Below are 22,694 nucleotides of genomic sequence, written 5' to 3'. Positions count from 1 at the left end.
ATTCGTGGTTCATAAAACTACCTAGCCAAAGAGAAGTTATTTGTAAAATATTTTGCAGAATAAACTGAAAGTTTATGGCATAGATATACATTATAGAGCCCTAGTAAAGCTATTTAACTCGTTAGCAAAACCGAACACACACACACACACATGTTCATGCATGTGCACTCACACACAAACTGCTAGTTAGCGTGTACTACCTTAGGATCCAAATTATAAAGGAAAAATATGATTGGCAAATTAACAGGGAATATACATCTATAATATTATTGAAGGAAATTCACAACAAGTAGGTGTATTTGAAAAAAAATGAGAAACATAACTAGCTGTATTGGGATAACAAAAATCACTCACTGGAAAGAAAAATATTCAGAAAGAACATACTGAGGTTCCATAACTTGCATTTTGTTGGGAAGCCACCTTTATTTCATGGCATGCACGCAATTAACACCTGCATTACACAATGCATTTTTCTTTCTTCACTTTGAAACTCATGTTAACTCTTAGGTCGCAAAACCAAGATGGAAAAGACTGTGCTCCAAATTGCGACCAGCAGAAAGTCAACAAACGGCATGGGTGGTGGAAACATTTATAAATCATGTCCGAGGAGCCTTGTCTGCCCAGATCCGTGAAGAATAACTTAGAACTCACAAAGAAAAAGACAACTTGATTGCAAGTAGGCAAAGAATTTCAGTAGATATTTTCATAAAAAAGACAGGAGTGTCCAACACGGACATGAAAAAGATGTTCAACATCATTATTCATTAGGAAAACACAAAGCAAAGCCACAGTGGAATAGTGCTTCACTCCCACTAAGGCAGACGGAATAAAAAAGGTGAGCATAACAAATGTTCAAAAGCAGGTCTGGGCATGTATCTCAGTGGTACAGATCTTGCCTAACATAATGAAGGCCCTGGGAAGAAAAAGAAAGTATAAGGAGGAGAGGGAAGGAGAGGAGAGGGGTGGGGAGGGAGTTAGTTCTAAAAGGTGCAGAGAAAGTAGAACTCTTACAAAATGCCAGTGGGGATGTGAAATGATGCAGCCATTCTTGAAAAAAATCTGAAATCTCCTCAAAATGTTAAACGCTTGCCAGCCATGGTAGCACGCTCCTGTAATCCCAGTACTTGGGAGACTGAAATAGTAGGATCACAAGTTCAAGGAGAGCCTCGGCAACTTAGGGAGACTCAGCAACCTAGCAAGATTCGGTTTCAAAACAAAAAATTAAAAAGGGCTGGTAGCATAGCATGGAGAGAGAATGCCCCGGGGTTCAATGTCCGGTACATAAAAGAGAAAAAAAAAATAAACAGAGTTACCATATGACTCAGCTCATATACCAAAAAGAAATGAAAACATGCCGGGCGTGGTGGCACACGCTTGTAATCCCCACGCTTGAGAGGCTGAGACAGGAGGATCACGCAGGTTCGAAGCCAGCCTCAGCTACTTAGTGAGGCTCTCAGCAACTTAGTGAGACCCTGCTTCCAAATAAAATATAAAATGGGTCTGGGAGTATAGCCTGGAGGTAGAAAGCCTCTGGGTTCCACCCCCAGTACCACCAAAAAAAAAAAAAAATGAAAACATACCAACACCAATAGAAAAACCCAAATGTATATCAAGTGATACCTAGGTTAAAAACATGGTATGCAGATAAAATGGAATATTATTCACCCATAAAAAGTAATCAAGTACTAAGCCAGGTGTGGTGGCGCACGCTTGTAATCCCAGCATTCAGGAGGCTGAGACAGGAGGATTGTGGTTTGAGGACTGCCTTGGCTACTTACTGAGACCCTTTGAAACTTAGTGAGACCACGTTTCAAACTAAAGAATAAAAAACAGGGCTGGTGGTGTAGCTCTGGGGTAGAAGGCCCCTGGGTTCCATCTCCAGTATGACAAAAAAAAGTAATAAAGTATCGATATATGTTATAAAATGGATATACCTTAAAAACCATTACACACAAAATATTATGTGATTCCATTATATTAAGAGAAGACAAATATAGAGAGATGGAAAAAAAATCAGTGGTTGCCAGGGGAGGAGGAAAGGAGGATGAGAGTAGACCATTTATGGATATGCTATTTCTTTGTGGGACGATGCAGATGTTCTAAAATGCATTACTGTCGTGGTTTCACAAGTCACTGAATATATTAAAAACACCACATTTGACACTTTGAAAGGGTGAGTTCAATATTTTGTGCATTGTACCTTAAATTTTTACATGTTCAAGTTTTATTTTTGATTGACATCTAATGATTGTATATATCCATTGAGTATGTCTTTTGATACATGCTATTGTTCAATAACGAATTGTACAGTAAAGAACACATTTATTAATATTCAGGGTTGTAACCTCATCAGTAGATAAATCCCTATTGGGTTTATGTGGGTGATGGCCAGGGTGGGTAGGGTGTGGTTGGAAAAGGTGGATCCCTGGGGGTGTGGACTTGGGGGTTTTATATGATTCCCGTACTTACACTTTCTTGCTTTGAGCCTCCAAGATATGAAAAGCAGAGCTCGTGTTCACGAATCCCCATTCATATTCATTCATTCATATACATTCACCTCTCCCTCCTCCCTCCCTCCCTCCCTCCCTCCCTCTCTCTCTCCCATTTCCTGCCACCTAAGCTACAGACAATGGCCTCCCATGGACTGAACATGGTATCTACAAAGTAACTGAACAAATAAATCCTCCTTCGTCTAAATTCTGTGGTCAGGTATAGGATTATAGCAGTAAGAATGCAGGCTGAGGCACATGTATATACCGTGTAAGGACCAAATCAGCGCGGTCAGCATAACCATCATCTTAAAGCATTCCATTGTGCTGTCGGAATGTTCCGAACATATTTCGAAATATACAGGATGTTGCCATTAGCTATAACCAGCCTACTGCGCAGGGCTTCTCTCTCCTGTCTGACTTGAACAGTGTACTCACTGATAAGTCTCCCCTTCTAACTCCTCCTTACTATTCTAATCGAGAGTTTGGGGAGAATACAAATTCCTAGGAATGTAAATTGGTACAATGACTAGGAAGAAAGGAAAGATGTTCCCCCCAAACTTAAAAATGGGATGAACACACAATCTAGCTATCCCACTATTGGACAAATTCCTGAAGGAAGTGAAATCAGTATGCCAAAGAGACACTTGCACTCCCGTGTTCACAATAACCAGGAAATAGAAAATACCTAAGTGTTCATCGATGGATGAATGGATAAAGAAAACAAAGTCCGTACAAAAACAGACTACGACCATAAAAATGAATAAAATCCTGTCATCACCAACAACATAGATAGAATGGAGATCATTATGTTAATTGAAAAAACAGGTATGGAAAGACAAATACGCCATGTTTTCCCTTGGATGTGAATATGAATAAACATATCTTCATTTTTAAAATCAATATTTTATCTCTTTACTCTTTCAATAATTTTGGACCATTCTGTCTTTTTAGTGCTATTGGGGATGGAACGCAGGGGCGTTCAGCCTCTGAACTCCCCCCGCCCTATGTTTTATTCTTTCTTTTGAAACAGGGTCTCACTGAGTTGCGATGATCCTCACTAGGTAGCTGAGGCAGTCTGTGAACCATGGTACTCCGGTCTCAGCCTCCCAGATGCTGAAATGACAGGTGTGCGCCACCACAACTGGCCCATTCTGTCTTTTTAACCAAGTAAACAAACTGGAAGGGAACAATATTAAATATTAAATTTATTTTAGGCACTCATATGTGAGAATGTAGCGAGAAAAAAAAAGAATCTGTAAAAAGTAATCAGAGAAATCTTCACCAGCATTTGGGTGATGAAGGATAAGAAAATTCTGAGCAAAGGCCAGGAGACCAGCTAAGAGTCCCTGGTGGTTATCTGTGATTTCCGGCTGCCCGTCATCATCTGAACATGTCCCCGTGTTTTAATATAGCCCCAGGCTGTGGGGCCCATCTCACAAAGCTAGGTACTGCAACGAACCCAATTTGTCAGCCTCCCTTATAATTAGAGTACAGGCCTGTGGCTGAGGCTCCACCAAAGAACGACTTTTATAAGAGGTATAGATTCAGAAGTCAACTGTGAAAGGAAACAGGCTATAGAGAGGCCATCCATCTTGCTGGCGTGAGTGGCGAGAGAAATGACATGAGTACAGAAGTAGTAGCAAAAGCCACATTCTTCTTTATTCAAACAGTCTGACGGAGTGGCTCCGGTATGACAACAACTCCTTAATCACACTGTACCTTGGTCGTGTAATTCTGGAAGTTATTCCGATAATGGTAGCTGGAGCCTGTTTCTTCAGCCTCCTGATAAAGAGCAAACTACTGTCCCTTAGTGATAAATACTCCTTAAAATACCCAGACTGATTTTATATTCAGTATTTGAGCTGTGGATGCATTTCAAGGGAGCAGTGATAAGAGTCAGACAGGCCAAAGGAAATGAGTTGAAGAACCACACAGATGGTCTTTGAAGGCAGCGTTCTCCCTGTCATACTAAAATATACCTACTTGCTTCAATTAGTCTTCACGTTACATTGCTCGATATGCAAGGCCATCTCAAAGACTCTGTGGTTCGATAAATGCAAAGAAGGAAAAGACCTCCACCTCCATCTTGAAACAGTGTGCCTCTGTTAATTTCGCTTACATTATAATCTTATTGGCTAATGAAACAATTCTGCTGACTCAATGGTCTTGTTTTCATCCTGATCCTTAAGTTCTGCTCAAAAATGCTGGGAAATATATGTAATGGCTCAAAATATTCGGGTTCGATTCCATGCCCCCCACTAGAATCGCTCTTGAATGCTGGAAAGATCATTTTCGTTTATCTGTATACCTCACAGCCAGGCCGAAGAAGGTGGCAGTGTCATCTTTGAAGATCTTTACATGGAGAGTTCACTTCTCCTCCCAGTGACACTCGGACGTTACTAAGTACCTCCATTTATTTTTAATGGCACATGCTGAGCTCCTGTCACTAAACTAGAACTATTCTATAGGAAAGCAGACAAGACAATAAGCGCAACATTAATGGCTACAGCGGCACGTGCCCATAATCCCAGTACTTGGGAGACTGAGACAGGCAGATTGCAGGGTTCAAGGACAGCCTCAACTAAGCAAGACTCTTTCACACTGGTAATCCCAGTACTTGAAAGGAGGCTGTGACAGGAGGATCGACGGTTGGGGACCAACCTCATCTACTTAGTGAGGTCCTCCATAACTGTTTTAAAATAAAGAGGAAAATACAGTGCTGGGGGAGTCGCTCAGAGGCAGAATGCACCTGAGTTCAATCCTCAGTAAAGAGAAACAAACAAGGACCGAGGGTGTGATTCAGAAGAAATGTGTCTCTGGATAAAAACCCCAGTACCAAAAAATAAGATAAGGGGAAGGCTAAGATTACAGACTTGAGAGGAATGTGTGCACACTGAGTCTGACTGTGCATACCGAGCCTGGTATATATTAACTAGTCTTCAAAGAATGTTGCTATCAGTACCGGTAGCACCGCCTCGGGATCATTTTAACCACATTTTATCTTACCCCTTAGTTTTGGGGTTTGGGGGTATTTGGTTTTGATTTTTGGTCCTACTGGGGATTGAACTCAAGAGTGTTAAACCACTGAGATACACCCCCAGCCATTATTATTTTATCTTTAAACGGGGTGTAAGTGGCTGGTGCTGGCCTTGAACCTATGATTCTCCTGTCTCAAGCTCCCAGCACAGGGATTACCGGCGTGCACCACTGCGCCTGGTTTACCCATCAGGCTTTACTAACACTAAGCTGTCTGCTTTTCGTTGCATGCATTACGCTGCTCCACATTCCTATTGCTTTGCTCGGGGTGCTGCTCATTCTGCCCAAAAAGCTGTCATCTCCTCACAGTCTAACCCTCTGGGAACACCACTCCCCTTTGAATCTGAATCTGGCTCACCTTATACTTCAAGACTGTACTCAAACCCACTCTTCAGCCAGGCATGATGGCTCATGCTTGTAATCCCAGAATTCGAGAGGCTGAGGTAGGAGGATCGTGGGTTTGAGGACAGCCTCAGCTACTGATTGAGGCCATTTGCAACTTAGTGAGCCCCTGTTTCAAAATAAATAATTAAAAAATCAGGCTGGGGGTGTAGGTCAGAGGTAGAATGCCCCTGGGTTCAACCCCCAGCACCACATAAAAAAACAGACTTCAGAATGATTTCCCTCAAGTGCCGCATTTGAAAATGGTAGCCTTCATCCTATTCTTCCATATTCTACTTACATCAAAACTACGTGAGAAATTTATTTCCTTAAAACTCTAAGCCAAAGATGGAGCTTATCTACGTATTCCCCGCAAGAAGAAAATTCCTAGAATGCAGTAAGTATTTAATAAATATTTGGTGAACCAATGTGATACTATGACCTCTTGTTCAAATATTTTAAATTGTTTTAGAGTCATTTCCATTTTCATACTTATAAATTGCTGCGTACATTGATTGAGAATGGGTATCATTCATATGAACGGAAGAGTTTGTAATGACTCGATTCATTCTTAGAGAAATGAAAAAGCATACTACTAATTAGGCAGCTTATACTTCCAAATCATTAACTCCAGCTTTATAATACAGTAATAAAACTAAATAGAGCAATACTCATAATTCAGTATTAACTCTAAACAACATAATTGAATATGAAACTACTTCTTAACACACTGAGTTCTTAGAGTAGTCAAAACACAAAAGCAAGCTTTTAAAATGTTTAACATTAGTGTATCTATAATACATGAGAGAGATGTGATATTAAAAATGACCTTTGAATTCTAAATAATTTAATACTTTGTGGGAGGTCGTGTGTGGCACTGGGGATTGAGTTCAGGGGTGCTCTATAAGTGAACTACACCCGCAGCCCTATTTTATTTTTCATTTTGAAACAGAGTCTAAGTTACTACACTGGCTTCCACCTTGTGATCCTCCCGTCTCTGCTCCCAAAGTACTGGAATCACAGGCATGCAGCCCTGTGATGAGCTTGACTTAAAATATTTTTAGCCAGGCGTGGTGGCGCACGCTAGTAATCCCGGCATTCAGAAGGCTGAGTCCGGAGGACTGCAGTTTGTGGCCAGCCTCAGGTCTTTAGTGAGGCCCTCTGCAACTCAGTGAGACCCTGTTTCAAAATAAAGAATAAAACATAGGGCTGGGGGTGTAATTCGGAAGTAGAATGCTCCTGGGTCCCATCCCCAAATCCACACAAAAAAATTTTAAAGTCACATTTGCAAATAAGAAATTAGTTTTTCCTCCTTCAATATGTACCATGATACATTTCCCCCCGATAGATAATTTCCTTCTATTCGGCAAACATTTTATTCTTACTTTGTGGTTTTGTTGGTTGGTTGGAGGGATGGAAGCCAGGCCTCATGCGTGCAAAGCACACGCTTGACTTCCCACTCAGCTACAACTCCAGCCTCCACCATTACGTTCCTGCGGGAACATGCCGAGGGCGTACGTAGAAAAGAGCCAGAGGACAAAGTCGAGAGTTGAACCAGCCGCCCGTTCATTCATTTGAATTCGTGTCCACTGATTCCTGTTCTTTCTCCTCCTATCTCTGTCTCCCCCACTGTCACCTGTCTTTGAACAGGTGACATATTTTCGACTCTCCCCTCAGCTTTCAGCATCATTGTGTATTTTCCTACCTTTATCACTGTCCATTTAATTTGCTTGATGAGAAATAAGTGTCAACCTTCTATCTTATCTCTTCTTTCAATATAAGACGAACTTAGCACTTGTGTAAATTTGCCATAAATTTAGGTTTTTGTTTTTCGTGCCTGGGGTTGAACCCAGGGCCTCATGCAAGCTAAACAAGTGTCTACCCCTGAGCTATAACGCCAGTCCTGTTAAAATTTCCTACAATTTTCCATAAAGTATGTTCTTCTGTTCCTGCAATATGTGTTCATTTTACTTCATGGCTGGATTTTACACTTGCTGTTTTTAAATCTGAACTTTACCACACCACTGAATGCTTGTTTTCTTCCATTTAACTACAATTATTCAACCACCCTCCCAACTTCTAGGCTGGAAGGACTGTACCCGTGAAGAAAACAATTCTGGAGTACCTAAAAATATACCCTAGCATAAACAATACCTACAACTACATTCAAGGTTTTAAATTAATGGATTTTTACAAGATGTGTTTAAACTAACTATTTTCTAAAGAAATATTCCATAATCTATCACCTGTGGGCCAAAAAGAACAAAAGATTTCTTTCTTTTTATTTTAATACCGGGGATTGAATCCCGAGGTATTTCATACCCGAGAAACATTTTATACCCCAGCCCCATTTTATTTTTTATTCGGAAGCAGAATCTCACTAGGTTGCTGATATCCTCGCTGAGTTGCTGAGGCTGGCTTCAAACATACGATTGTCCTGTCTCAGCCTCCTAAGGACTGAGATTACAAGCATGAGTCACACATCCAGCAAAATTTCTCTTGAAAATTCTAATTAAAGTATCAGGGATTTTCTACAGTTAAATAATTGGCCAATTCTACCCAACATCAATTCTATCCAATCTTTTCAAGAGACCCGGCTAACTTTGCCTATGTAGACTGTAGCCACATAACATAAAGGTGTTTGGGTAGGAACAAAGTTAAAGGAAATAAACTGTCCCAATATATTATTTGTGAAAGTAACATGGCACCAAATGCAGAAAAGTAGGCAGGGTATTAGGTGAATGCCACTGAGTATGGCACAAAAGTTCTTCATCTCTTTCTGTTTTTGGAAAAAAAAAAACCTAATTTGAATACCTACATACCATTTTATCATCAGGGGGGTAAATTCGGAACCTATGTTCTAGTAATAGAAAAGAAAAATATTATTTTTACTTTCTTTTTTAAATTTTCTTATTATTTTTATTATATTTTTTTTTTGGGCGGTACTGAGATGGAACCCAGGGGCACCGTACCTCCGAGCTACGGGCTACACAACCAGCCCTCATTTTTAGTCCTTTTATATTTGAAACAGGGTCTCCCTGAGGTGCGAAGGGCCCCGCTAAGTAGCTGAGGCTCTTCATGAACCGATATCCTCCGGGCTCAGCCTCCCGAATGCTGGGATTACAGGCGGACACCACCACACCCAGCTATTTTTACTTTCTTACAATCCTTAATCATGAGCTCAACCTGCAACCCGTGGCTTCCAGAATACAGAAATCCCATCCAGGACTCACTAATGTTTTGGAAACAGTATTATTCCAAAGAGAAAAGGAAATAAGGTTTACTAATATTTACCATGAGAACAAACACAGGCTCCCTCTTCAGATCCATACGTTCGTATTTGTATATATACATACTGTGTGAACGTGTTTATTTTCGGGGGAGTAGTGAATCCACGAGTATTCTACCTCCAAGCCACACCTCCAGCCCTATTTTCTATTTTTATTTTGGGTTTTTTTGTTGTTTTTTTTTTGTGTGTGTGTGTGGGTCTGGGGATGGAACCCAGGGGCATTCAACCTCTGAGCTACACCCCCTGCCCAATTTTTTTTTTTTTTATTTTTAAACCGGGTCTCACTGAGTTGCGGAGGGCCTAAGTAGCTGAGGCTGTGTGCGAACCGCGATCCTCCGGTCTCAGCCTCCCAAATGCTGGGATTACAAGTGTGTGCCACCACGCCCGGCTCTCTATTTTTATTTTGAAACCGGTTCTACTAAATTGCTGAGAGTAGTCTTCAGTTTGTGATCCTCCTGTCTCAGCGTTCCAAGTACTAGGCTTATAGATGTGTGCCATCACCCCAGCCCACAGGGCAGATTTATTCCTTTCCAGTATTCTGCGACATCCTGCGGTTGACGTGTACCCGGCAGGCTGGAGTATGGATCATTTTGTCTAGGTTTACTTAAATCAGCCCTCAAAAAATATAGAAATGTAGGTCCAAATGATTCCTGCGAAGACAACAGATTGAGGATAATAGGATAATACCGATAATGCAAGCACAGGGAACAAGAAATTATTAGACTTTTATACTCAGTATTCTGAGTCTTTTATCCATCGCACAGTAACAATAACAAAAACCTGAGGCTGATACGCTGTCCCCGTAAGACTGGAAATTGTAAGGTATCTATCCGAAATATGGGTGCAAACAAGTCTCCAGTGATGACCGATGACCGTTGCTTTATATGCATATTATACTTCAAAATATTAGATACAGCCGGGCGTGGTGGAGCACGCTTGTATACAATCCCCGCGCTTGGGAGGCTGAGACAGGAGGATCGCACGGGTTCAAAGCCAGCCTCAACTACTTAGTGAGGCTCTCAGCAACCTAGTGAGACCCTGTTTCCAAATAAAATAGAAAATAGGTCTGGGAGTATATCCTGGAGGAGTATATCCTGGAGGTAGAAAGCCTCTGGGTTCCACCCCCAGTACCACAAAAAAAAAAAAAATTAAATACTACTGGTATTATTATGAAGCCACCTCAAATTAGCAGGCCATTTAAAATCCAAGCTATCAGAGCATGAAGAAAGCTTTTCAATATTCGCAGAAAAAATTCAAATCACGTAATATGCAATCCAGTACCTTACTGGTATTGTGTAAACTTAATGGCACATGTTTAGAAGCCTCTGGAATTTTCCGTCTTTAACTGCAAAAGACAAAAGGTCCCAGGGCACTAAAGGCAACACTTGGTAAAAGCAGCTGAAATAATATGTGCAAAAAACCCATAGCGGTAAACTAAAGGACATCCCTTGTCAGCAAATAGTGTTTGAAGATACACACAGAAATCATGGCAGAAAATTGGCTCATGTGAGTATCAGAAAAATTATTCAGTGTGGGAGGTTTAATATATAATTGAATGAAAATAGATTTTTTAACATCTTAGTTTACAGTATTTGCTAGATTGCCTCAAAAGTGTAATATGTAATGGATATAAACCAATTTTATGTGAGTCACTAATAAAACAACGTGTGTGTTTGTGTGTGCGCGCGGTCGTGTGTGTGCCAATGGGGATTGAGTCCAGAGGCATCCCAGCATCAAGCTACACCCCCAGCCCGATTTTATTCCTTATTTGGAAACAGGGTCTCATTAGATTGATAAGAGCCTCACTACGTGCTGACACTGTTCTCGAACCTGTCTCAGTCCCCCAAATACGAGGATTAAAGACAGGTGCCAGCCGGGCGTGGTGGCGCACGCTTGTCATCCCCGCGCTTGGGAGGCGGAGACAGGAGGATCGCGCAGGTTCGAAGCCAGCCGCGCTGGCTTAGGAGACCCTGTTTCAAAAATATAAAATAGGTCTGGGAGTGTGGCCCGGAGGAGGAAGGGCTTCCGGGAACCCCATTACCACCAAAAAAAAAAAAAAAAAAAAAAAAAGGCAGGTGCCACCATGCCCAGCTCGCGAATAAAAAATTTAACAGAGAAAAAAACACTACCAAAATAAATGATTTTAATTGCTTTTATAACAAAATAAAGTATGAGAAAACTGTAAGTGGGAGTATTACACCACATGTGAACTTCAAACCACTGCACAAAGAAGTTTAAATTATAGAGCATCTAGTTTATGTTTTGGGGATACCAGGGATAGAACCCAGAGGCATTCTACTCCCAGCTACACCCCCAGCCTTATTTTTTATTGTTTAATTTAAAACAGGCTCTCACAGAGTTGCAAAGGGCCTCGCTAAGTAGCTGAGGCCGTCCTCGAACCATGATCCTCCTGTCTCCACCTCCCAAATGCTGGGATTAGAAGCGTGCGCCACCAAGTCTGGCTATTTTAATTATCGCTGCAAATAAAATGAAGGTTTTTTTCTTATGTGTGTGTGGTGCTAGGGATGGAATCCTGGGGTTGTTTCTTACTAGTAGGCTACTATACCCATTGCCCTGTTTTGTTCTGTTGCTAGTGTTTTGCATTTTGCTTTTATTTATTTATTCTTTTGATTTTTGTGGTACTGGGGGTGGAACCCAGGAGCTTTCTACCTCTGGGATATATCCGCAGACCTATTTTGTATATTTTATTTGGAAACAGGATCTCAGTAAGTTGAAGAAAGCCTCCCTAAGTAGCTGAAGCTGGCTTCAAACCTATGCGATCCTCCTGTCTCTGCCTCCCAAGTACCGGGATTGCAAGCGTGCGCCACCACGCACAGCTCTTGTTTTGTTTTACAACAGGGTCTAAGTTGCTGGAGCCAACCTCAAACTTGCAATACTCCTGTCCAAGCCTCCTGAATACTGACATTACAAGTATGTGCCACTGTGCCCAGATAAGGCAGTTCAAATACAATAGAATATTTACAGTGTTTTCAAATAAGGTAGGAATATAACCATTAAAACCTTTTTTAATTTACAAAAATATTTCTCGTTATAAAGTTTTTTTAAATTGTTGAAATTTAACATATTTTTCATTCACAAAAAAAGAGCGATTCATGGGAAAGTAACTTTTTTCAAACAAACTTTTTTGAAAAAGACACATGTAGCCAGACGCACCTACCAGTAACTTCTCCGCATCCTGCTTCTTTTTTTCCCCTGGTGTTAGACATATTGTCTGAAGTAGGTGTGAGCAGACAAATGTGAGGGGGGCAGGGTACACATTAAATGCCAACAGCCAATTTCTTTCGACATCTGTTGAAGACTTGCTCATTACAGCCCATTTTGAACCCGCCAGCAACTTAGTGAGACCCCGTTTCAAGATTTAAAAAAAATAAATAAAACTGGGCTGGGGTATTGCTTAGAGGTATACTGTCCCCAATATCGCAATAAATAAAGAATGACATAAAATATTAAAAAACATTCTTAGCTTGCAGGCCATACACAATAAAATCCCTATGGGAGCAACAGGATCATTTGCAATGACCCCTGCACCTAAATAAACTTCTGACAATCAGAGAATCATCAAGTGAACCTCACTATGACATGGAAACTTGCTTTTGCTTTTCCTTTTTTTTTCCATTAGCAATTCTACCTGATGATTCCATATATCGCCCCTATAAGAATATAAGCTCCCGAAGGAAGATATATTCTTTGAACTGCTCACTGCTCTTTCTTCAAAACCTAAAACAAGCTAGATACGATGGAAATGCTCATAATCCCAATACGTGGGAGGCCAAAACAGGAGGCTCACGGGTTTCAAGACAGCACACACGGACTCGGCGTTTCAAAATAAATAATAACAAGGCTTGGTGGTATCACTCACAATGCTTCTGGTACAAAAGAAAAGAAAAGGCACAGTACCTACCATCTAAACGCACTTACACTCTGATGGACTAAAGTGCTCACAGTATGAGCACATTTTGATGCCAAAATTATAAAGACCGGTAACTCAGAATTGAATGTGGCTTTCCTAGTTTACTCAGATCTTTGATCCCTTCCTCAACCCCTGCACAGGATTAAATACCCACCGAAATTGCCTACCCCCAGCTACCCTGGTCCTGTGAAAACCATTTGTCTCCTGTCTTCCTGGCCACACTCTGAGCTCTCTGAGGGTAAGAGAGGTCTTACATTCATCTTCATACCGCGAGCACATAGGGCAATGCAAGTAAAGGTTTGCGGAAAGCACACAAGGCGATAAATGCTAGCAGAATCTTTCAAGACAGAGGAAGTAAAATTTTTAACCAATTATATATACAAACCTAGATAAGAGGCAGTGAACTGTGAAGTTTACCAGTGAGAGAATAAGTTTGCCAACCTAGGTCCATAAGTTTCTTTTCCCGGAACTCCTACTCTATGATAGATGCCCACTGAGTTATAATCCTTTGGTGAGAATCATACTTGGTAAAAAAAAAATAATTAAATTAAGCCAGATTTACTTAGCTTTTGTGCCTATTTACTAGGTATGTTTTCCTTCTCCTTTACAAGTTTTTCATCAAAGCCTGCATAATAAAATAAAATATGTTGTCTAGAAATATATTGGCATTATAGCCATTTAATAATATGGAGTGAGGATGTTGGAAATGGTAATGTAGCCAGTGGAAATTAAGCTGCCTAGACAGTTTTTGAGAATCTAATCATTTTCGACAACTTTTCCATGGCTGATTATAGACTATAAGACCTACTTTAACGATAATTTATTTTATGGTAGTTTAACTGTTAATTAAAATTACTTATGCCGAGAGCACTAAAGCGTTCTCATCCAAGCTAACCAACTTCTAAAAGACTGATGTTGGGTGAAAGAGAAACCCTTAATAGCAGTCAAGGGAGAACAAATACGTTTGGGCAAAAGTACAACACCTGGTGTCCAAAGGCAACTATTCTATCTAAATTGATTAAAAGGAAAGTGAGAAAATAACAATTAAAAGCTTTGGGATTATTTATGAGAGTTCTAACAGATGGAATATGGGACAGATGATGTAGTACTTATTGCATATAACTATACTACCCTTAAATTATGCCAAAAATGCAAAGCATAGTAATACAAGTTGCTGAATAGAAAGTGGGATGTAACTCCGTGGTAGAGTGCTTGTCTGGCATACACAAGGACCTGGATCCCATCCCCAGCAATGCCAAGAATGTGTAAAACATCAAATTTGAATGTAAATTCACCCGTTAATAATTATCTCTAATAAAGTAATGTTAAAAAGGAAATGCACCTAGAAATTAATCACAAATCACTTCTCGCCCTATCTTTTGCATAAGGCAAAACTATTTAATTACCACTATTAGAACACAGTCATCACTGACATATCCATGTGAATCCAATGTTGCTGATCCAACCTAGACTCTACTTAATAGACTCTCACACAAGCTAATTACACAAGAAATTAAATTCCAACTTAAACTACTAAGAAGTTTCTATATGCTTATGTTTTTAAACTTATAATGGAAATCTCCTACTTCCTCCACATCCTTCTCAAAAACAAAGGACCATGAGCGCCATATTGCCGGCAGCAGCGGCGAATTCACCAGACGACCACAGCAAGCTGAGGTGAGCCACTGCGGGACAGCTAGGCGAGATTTCTCCGCGCAGAGAGCATCTACAGCTCCCAGTGGCCGAGCTCAGCACACGCTGCAGGGATTCAGAGTAGAAATCAAAATCAAGAAGAAAAACGCCAGCCCCACAGCCGAGGGCGTAGCAGCGGCGCCATATTGCTACCGGCAGCAGCAGCAGCAAATTCAGCGAGGCCAGTACAGCTACATCTGCGTACTCAAGAACAGTGAGTCAAATTGCGGGCCACAGAGGAGAAATCCCTGGGACTTGACCCAGTGGGGGAGGGGCGGTGGCCGAGATATCACACCATAGGAGAACATGCAACCTGGCACCCCCCACAGTCTAAAGCAGTCTCTATCGACTCTCTGGGTCGGAGACTCTGTGATACAACCCAGTAAAGGAGTAGTGGGGTCTGAGATACTACTGACTCGAGATCCAGAACACCTTAAGGGAAGTCATAGTGACCCAAGGGAAGAACCCAGGGAAGGCACAAACTTCCTAAATCATGGGAAAGAGGAATAATACTGGAGCAATGAATGCCCACAACCCCACAACATCAGAACCCGATAAAACAGAAAATCAGAGATTTCTAGAAGATCAAATCAGGAAAATAACTGTAGAAATAATAGAGGTGCTTCGAAAAGAAACTCAGAGAGAGCCAAAAAGAGATAAAGGATGCAATTAATGAAGTAAAGGCCTCAATTCAAAGCACAAACAACCGATTAGAACACATGGAGAACAGAATCTCGCTCTTAGAAGATGAGCAATCCAAAAATGAACTCATAGTTTCTAATCTAGAAAAAAATATCCGACAGCAGGAATCTGATATTGAAGAAATATGGGCCCATTTTAAGAGAGCTAACCTAAGAATTATTGGAATAGAGGAGGGAAAAGAAAGTGAAACCAAAGGGATCAACAATCTCTTCAAGGAAGTAATAGCAGAAAATTTTCCAAACATAGAGCAAGAGGTTGATACAAAGGTCCAGGAAACTTATAGAACTCCCTTTAGACAGGATCGGAGAAGAGGATCCCCACGCCACATAATTGTCAAAATGACCAATGTGGAAGCCAAGCAGAGAATCTTAAAGGCAACAAAAGCAAAGGGCCAAGTGACATTCAGAGTCAAACCAATTAGAATCACTCTGGACTTCCCAAACCAAGTCATGAGAGCCAGAAGGGCTTGGAGTAACATATTCCAAACTCTGAAAGAAAACAACTTCCAGCCAAAAATTTCCTACCCAGCAAAACTTTCTATCAAATTAGATGGAGAAATAAGAAGCTTCCATGACAAACAGAAACTGAAGGAATTTATGTCTTCAAAACCAGCGCTAGAGAAAATACTCAAAGAGATTAACTACAAAGAAGAAATAGGTAACACACTCCAGAACTAGAGAAACAAGATTTTCCATCCAACAGACAACTAAGATTGGTTATCTGTGGAGATTCCTTATTTATGTTAGTCTTTTACCTATCTCTAAAGGGTATTGTTTGCCTTTATTGTTGTTAATTTTTAGGATTTCTAGTTGGAATATTAATATACCTTCAGATATAGCATTTGGAAATATTTTATCCCATTCTATTAGTAACTTTTAACTCTGTTTACATTGTCTTTGGATATACAATTTTTTTTATTTTTATTTTTTAGGGTGTTTGTATACTCCTCTGTTGCCTGTGCCATTGAAATCATAACCAAGAAATCACTGCCAATTTCAATGTTGTGAGGTTTTATGCCCCAGATTTTCTTCTAAATGTTTATAGTCTTAAGATTTATATTTAGGTCTATTATCTATTTTGAGTTAATATTTGTATATGGGATTAGGTAAGAGTCCAATTTTATTCTTTTCCATGTAATTAATATTTTTAAAAATATTTAGTTAAAAGATTTTTATTTCCACCACCAAATGTTCGTGGAAACCTTGTCAAAAATAACTTGACAATATAGGGAAGAATTTAGCTCTAGGCTTTTATTTAACTCCAATGGTTTATATATCTGCCTTTAGAATAGTACTACACTGTTTCAATTATTGTAGCTTTATATGGTTTGAAATCAGAAAATATATATCTTCTAGCTTTGTTCTTTTTCAAGGTCGTTTTGGGTACCTAGAGTCCATATTCCATATTAGGATAGATTTTTTCTGAAAAATAAATATATAAATATATGATAGTTTCACCTAAAAAAAAAGAAAAAAATATTCTCTGGTAAGAAAGAAAGCAAAAAGAAATATTGAAATGTTTTCTTTAAGTCATCAAAAGCTTGGTATCAGACAAATGAAACTGTTATGTGAGATTATCATTTTTAATTTTAGATAAATTGCCATAATACTAGATGTCAACCACTAAGCCAAGCATGGGAGGGAGGGATGGGGAGAGAATGGGGTGGGGATCGGGTGGGGGCTGACTGGGCGATGTGTGCATGTATGTCTACAAAAGTATGTATCCCACTATGATGTATGAATACAGTGCACCAATAAAAAAAAATTTAAAAAAAAAAAGGACCATAATCACACTGGTTGATTTTGGATGAAAATAAGTTATTACTATTCATCAATAAGCCCTAAATAGTCCGCTCACTATATAAAAAAGTTCCGTTATTCTCAGTAAGCTCAAAGGCTGTGACAACTATTTCATTGCAGCGTTATCGATTTCCTTAAAGTGGAACAGAAGAGACATTTCATCCGATCTTCATTAGCAGTCATACAAAATATTTGCTCCTGATTAACGTGAGAAAAGTTCCAATTATAAACCCCATTCAAATTTAAACTGGGGGTCAAAGACGGTAAAGAAAAAAGAAGAGTATGCTCACCTGTAAAAGCTATCAAAAAGAAGTAAATGCGGGCTAAATGAGTGATGAGCGAATGTATGCCTCAACCATCTTGTACCCCCTGAAGAGGTATGACTATAGCCGGGGTGGCGGCGCACACTTGTAATCCCAGCATTCAGGAGGCTGAGACCTGAGGATCCCAGTTTGCAGACAGCCTCAGCTACTTAGTGAAGCCCTCCACAACTTCGTGAGACCCTGTTTCAAAATAAAAAATGAAAAATAGGGCAGGGTGTGTAGTTCAGAGGTCAAATGCCTCGGGGTTCCATTCCCAGACCCACAGAAAAAAAGGTATGTGTACAATGTACCAATAAAATTTAATATAAAGGGGCGTGGTGGCGCACACCTGCAATCCCCGCGCTTGGGAGGCGGAAACAGGACGATCGCGCAGGTTCGAAGCCAGCCTAACTGGCTTAAGAGACCCTGTTTCCAAATAAAAAATATAAGAATAGGTGTCTGGGAGTGTAGCCCGGAGGTAGAAGGGTTTCCAGGAACCCCAGTACCACCAAAATAAATAAATAAATAAATAAATATTTAAAAATTTTAAAATTAATATAAGAACTACCTCTCAATTTTGAATTAATATCTGGTGAGCATATTCTAAGGATGAAACTTAGTTTTGCAAGCTAAAGGAGGCACGCTGCTTAATGAACAGCTTGTGTTCCACACAAAACAATCATCGGAAATGTTATAATTTGGGGCTTTAAGTCTGCCAGTAATTGTCATTGATACCATTACTCGGAAATTCTAAAACTGCTTCACTGAATGTCCACAGTATGAAAAGTGATTTATCAACGCACAGAACAGATGTCAGCGTCAATGGAACATTAGTAATGTACTAATGTATTAATAAAGTGAAACCAAGTCACACAGATCTTTTACTTCACTGGACTCATTTCAGAATTTAGCTTAGCTAGAAGAAATCAAATGATTGTTAGAATGATGCATTAGTAATGAAATACAATAGCTTATACTTTTTAAAAAGTCCTATCTTGCAGTAAGGGTGAACTCTGTATAAGCCTAACAATAACAGCTGTTGTCGGTAGTTAGGATTCTCAGGCGGTAAGTTTTCGATTATCAGAGTAAGATAGAATTATAGTTGAATTTGTCCTATGTTAACTTCTGAAGGAAATGTTTCATACAAATCTATTTCCCAGAAATTCCAAATAATATATTAGTAATTTTAAGGTAATTAATTCTCTGTCAAGCACTTCACTTACTATGACAATGCATAAGGTCTTTTTATTTGATCCATTTATTTAAAAAGCTTTCTATTTCAGAGTATGTTATCCTGAAACACGGATAAGGTATTTAGGCCAAACAGTTTAAATAGCTGTACGGTACTTCCCCAAAGGCCAAAAAAGCCAATCAATAGGAACAACACAATAAAGGGGGCCATCAGGAGATTCAAAAGAAGCAAGATTGCCATCGAATAGCACAAGAACATCTCTGCATCATTTGTAGAAGGAAGGACACCCACAAGGAGTCAAACAAAAAGGAGAAATTTCTTATCTCAAAATCTTCTGTGTTTTAGAAGCAGAGTGACTTAAGTGCCTTCTCCCAATCAACTGTAATAATGATGACATTTAACGCTTCCCAATACTAGATTGTTGGCCCCTTTCTTTTCAAAGGATGCTCTGTAAAAAGCAATTACAGATAAGTTTCTCACCCCAGTGGGAAATGGTCTGCCTGCTTGTTGTATATGTCACTCAACATATACAAAGAAAACATATCCATTTTATATGTTACTTAAAGAAAACATCATTCAATATAGATGATGCAAAAATACCAGTGTTTGCGATCTGTGTACGCCAAGTTTCCATTCTGGCTCAGCCACTTACTAGCATCGGCAAGTTGCCAAAACAACCCTCTTGGCCTCTCTCTACGCCTCCATTTCCTTATCTGCAAATGGGGTATGACAATGTTACCTAGTCTGTGGCACTGTCCTAAGGCTCAGCTGAAATCAGGTTTAGTTTCAAGGCTGGACCACAAATGCACAGTAAATGGAAACTGCTTATTCCTAAAATCATGTTTTCACTGCAAGTTGACTGTGGTCAAACTAAAGGCAATATATAAAGCTCATGTTCCACTGGATGTGGTTGCACAAATCTGTGATCCCAGTACGTGGGAGGCTGAAATAGGAGGCTGGCTGGTTCAAAGCCAGCCCGAGCAACTTGGCAAGATCCTGTTTCAAAATAAAAATGAAAGCCAGGCGTGGTGGCACACGATTGTAATCCCAGCACTTGGGAGGCTGAGACAAGAGGATCCCAGGTTTACAGCCAGCCTCAGCAACTTAGCAAGGCCCTCCACAACTTAGTGAAACCATTTCCATTAAAGGATTAAAAAGTAGAACTCGGGGTGTAACTCGGAGGTAGAATGCACCTGGGTTCAATCTCCAGTACTGCAAAAATAAATAAATAAATAAATAAATAAATAAATAAATAAATATTAAAATTAAAATAGGGCTGGGTGTGTAGCTTGGAGGTACAATGGCCCTGACTTCAATCCCCAGTACCACAAAAAATATACACAATGTTTAAGATACAAGTATACCTCTCACAAAGATGATATACAATCCTTAAAAAGTTTCCTATCTTTTGGTTGTTAACCTTTTCGTATGTGTGGTACTGGAGATTGAAACCCGAGGAATTCTACCTCCGAGCTATACCCCCAGGCCTCTTTTTTATTCTTTATTTTGAAACAGGGTCTCACTAATGTATACGGTGCCTTGCTAAGTAGCTGAGGCTGGCCATGAGCCTGCGATCCTCCGATCTCAGCCTCCCAAGTACTGGGATTACAAGCATGTGCCACCAAGCCTGACTGGTTTTTAGCTTTTAATCAAATCATATTTCTCCGATATCCTTTTCCTATTTTATTATTCCATTATTTAAAATATTGTATATGTGTTTATGAATGGTATTCATTCATGCTGGGCACAGTGGCAAACACCTATAATACCAGTACTTGGGAGACTGAGACAGGCATATTACAAGTTTGAACATACCAAGACCCTGTTTAAAGATTAAAAATAAAAGAGCTGGGAGTTTGGAGGTAGAATGCCCCTGGTTCCAATTTCCATAACCACAAAAATAACAATAATAAAATATAAAAATATTCATGCATATATAAATGTTTCTGGTTTTGCTATTATTGTCATCACTGTTTTTGGAAATTGAGATAGGAAAATGGTGGTGAACTGAGAGGTACCCAGACAATACACAAAAGAACAAAGTTTATTTATTTTTGTGGTACTTCGGGGTAGAACCCAGAGGCTACCTCCAGGCTATGCTCCCAGCCCTATTTTATACTTTATTTGGAAACAGGGTCTCACTAAGTAGCTGAGGCTGGCTTCGAACCTGTGTGATCCTCCTGTCTCAGCCTCCCAAGCGCTGGGATTATAAGCATGCCCCACCACGCCCAGCTAGGAACAAAGTTTATTTGATAAAGGAAAGGAAGGCTGCAAATCTTTATCATAGACTGATATAAAAAATATATGTTCATCAAATATGTACATTTATATATTCATACACTTACATATAAATAAGGATTTTAATTGACATAAAACTATGTATTGTGGCCAGGCGTGGTGGCGCACGCTTGTCATCCCCGCACTTGGGAGGCAGAGACAGGAGGATCGTGTAGGTTCAAAGCCAGCTCACTGGCTTAAAAGACCCTGTTTCCAAATAAAAATATAAAAATAGGTCTGGGAATGTAGCCCGGAAATAGAAGGGTTTCCAGGAACTCCAGTACAACCAAAAAAAAAAAACAAAAAAAAAAAAAACAAAAAAAAACTATGTATTGTGTATGACATGTTTTGAACTATATATTATATAATAGCTAAATCTAGCTAATTAATATATGTGTTATCACATATATTATGATTTTTGTGATCCAAATATATTTCATCCAATCTTAGCATTTTTCAAGAATACAAAGTAGGATTAACTATAGTCGCCACGTTGTACAACAGAAGTATTGAACTTACTCCTCCTATCTAACTGAAATGTTATGTCTTTTGGTTACCACAAAGAATCTTTACCTTGGGGCAAGAGACTAGGCTCAACTGCAAACACTTGGTGTCAAATTGGCAGGAAACAGGTTTTATTGAGAGCCAGCTTTGATGGAAGATAAAGGAAAGTTGTTTCAAGTAAATCTCTATCTTCAGGGAGCTTAAAGGCAAGAGAAGAGAGCGAGAAAGAGGAGAGAGGAGGAAAGGATGGAGGGATAAAGGGAGGTGGTGGGAAAAAAGGGAGAAGGGTGAGTGAATGAGAGAAAAAAAGACAGACAGACAGACAGAGAGAGAGAGAGAGAGAGAGAGAAATTTTCTACCTCCAAGCTACACCCTCAACCCTTTTTTAAAAAAATTTTAAACAGGGTCTCACTAAGTTGCTGAGACTGGTCTTGAGCCTGTGGTCCTCCTATCTCAGCCTCCCAGGTACTTGGATTACAGGAACGCACTACCATGCCGGGCTTAACTTTTGTTTTAATTTTAAAACAAGGTGTCACTAAGTTGCAGAGGCTCACCTCTAACCTGCAATCATCCTCTCTCAGCCCCCAAAATACTAGGATTACAGACATGTGCCAGCACGCCCAGCTGAGCATTACCTTAAAATCACATTTACGAAGTCATCAAGCAAGTCTTTCTAAAACCATCACACATTTCAAGAGGAAAATGGTAATTTTCTGGTGAAACACTAGAATTAACATTCACATCACAAAAGAGAAATGTTGCACAAAGTTTGAAAATATTGTGCATCCTTTGCCCAAATTGAAAAGTACCAGGATCACTACTGATCACTATTGATCTCTTAGCGTTACAACTGGTTAAAAGGCCTGCATGCAATTGAAACAAGAGCGAGCAAGGGGAGAGGGTAGTAGAAGATATTCTCAAAGATGTAAGGGGAGTGGTGAGACATAGCCTTACAGGCTACTCTAAGTATCATGGCCTTCTTAGACTAAGACAGGGAGTAAGAGTAGAGATTCGGGGAACCAAGTGACGTGATGTTCGTGTTTTAAAATCGATTAATGTCTTTCTTTTTTTGTGTGTGTGTGGTACTGGGGATGAAA

General features: G+C 39.8%; 1 protein-coding gene across 2 annotated transcripts in view; it reads right to left on the bottom strand.

Moving 5' to 3' along the window:
- DIAPH2 (diaphanous related formin 2) overlaps positions 1-22,694 on the bottom strand; it is a gene marked incomplete at both ends in the record, with an annotated part of 850,504 nt that overhangs the window by 766,317 nt on the left and 61,493 nt on the right. The window lies entirely within an intron of this gene.

Source organism: Muscardinus avellanarius (assembly GCF_963383645.1).
Source record: "Muscardinus avellanarius genome assembly, chromosome: X".
NCBI classification, from domain to species: domain Eukaryota; kingdom Metazoa; phylum Chordata; class Mammalia; order Rodentia; family Gliridae; genus Muscardinus; species Muscardinus avellanarius.
The sequence above is the reverse complement of the archived record's forward strand: the minus strand, read 5'-3'. Positions and strand labels throughout refer to the sequence as shown.